Source organism: Ambystoma mexicanum, chromosome 1p (genome assembly GCF_040938575.1).
Source record: "Ambystoma mexicanum isolate Mex_15411 chromosome 1p, UKY_AmexF1_1, whole genome shotgun sequence".
Lineage (NCBI taxonomy): Eukaryota > Metazoa > Chordata > Amphibia > Caudata > Ambystomatidae > Ambystoma > Ambystoma mexicanum.
Window position 1 is genome coordinate 878498583 of NC_090921.1, and position 1436 is coordinate 878500018.

At 50.2% G+C, this 1436-nt stretch overlaps 1 non-coding gene across 1 annotated transcript; it reads right to left on the bottom strand.

The window, feature by feature from the left end:
- Window positions 1-783: 783 nt before the first annotated feature.
- On the bottom strand, window positions 784-944 carry LOC138462737 (U1 spliceosomal RNA). Its single transcript, XR_011265335.1, has one exon. It is a non-coding gene; the product is annotated as a U1 spliceosomal RNA (small nuclear RNA).
- Between the last annotated feature and the right edge of the window lie 492 nt (window positions 945-1436).

Consider the following 1436-nt stretch of genomic DNA (forward strand, 5'->3'; position numbering starts at 1 on the left):
TGCACCAGGTATTTAGCAACAGGGTTGCAGGCTAGCTGCATAAATTAGACCCATACTATGCCATGCCAGATCTCTGTGTTCCTCCTAGTCACAACGTGTTTCAGAAGAACATAAGAAAAGACATCATGAGGATAAAACGATAGTTAGGAATGCAGTGCCCACAAAATGCCATACCAACAATGTACCTATCAAATGAACTTTCAGAAACACATACACCAACCTGGGTTTACCTTAATGGATTGATGTCAGTCACCCAGAACCCTCATTTATGTGGGGTGGAGTTTGAACCTTTCTCAAGGCCACTTGAGAGAACAATCTCCAGGCTGCCTCAATTATGGAGTGGAGGCGGTTGAACCTGTGGGGGACATTCCTCCCCAGAGGCCTCAGCATAGGCTCATCCCCAGCATAGATGTACCCCCAACTCCATGGCGTTGGCTGGGACATTTTAAGGCTGAAGGGATTAACACCCACTCTTGGTGAAAACAGGGCCTGGGGAGGGTGGCTTTGAGAAGAACATAAGCACCTAATATTATGGCACACTGGGCCTTCCCATCCCTGGGTACAGCGCAAGTCTGAGCTTAGGAGTCTGAGCAGTTCACCCATCCTCAAATGGATGCTCTGGACATGATACTTAGACCAGATCAGTGCTATCCACTTTGACTCTTTGCCTACACTGCAGCAAAACAAAGGCTGGTAAATGGCAAGGGGCTGGGTTTCCATCCAACGTGATTGCTTGCTCTTTTTCTCTGCAACACATGCAAACTTTCTCAAACTAATACATCAGTGAAGAGTGTAAATGCAGTCCCCCACCACCAGAAATATGTAGTCAGATATCCTGCATTTAGGGACAATGCAAGGTTCAGCACTTCCCAATTGCAACAAATGAGAGTCACCCTGAGAGATCTGCTTTTTTGATCACAGATGCTCCCCTGCCAGGTAAGTATGAGTTAGGAGCATAAAGCAGGTGCCAGGCCTGTTCTGCAAGCACTGCTAAGTGAGGGTGTAAGGGCATGCAGACAGGCATTCTCCCACACTTCCAGATGCCTCGAGCCTCTGCTGCACATGGTGAGTGCACCCCACGTGCACAATGTGGTCACCAGGGGGCTTTGCTCCACGGTAAACTCGCCACCAGTGCTCCCACCGCCCACACAATGCCCTGGTAGACTCATGTGTTAGGGGGGGTTCATGGATACCAAGGCAACCGAGGATCAAAGTCCCCTGGGCGCGTCATCAGGTGTGGAGGAGAGTCACCATACGATGCAAATGCTCTGGGCATCTGGAAGGGCTGGGGCCCATGCCTGCCTGCCTTCTCACCCATGCTTCAGTACTTACAAAATAGGCCCAGCACCTGCCTTTACACTCCCCAGACATACGTAGCTGGCTGGGGAAATTCTGCATCAAACCCCAATGCCTAACACTGACCAAGGCCACTGGGA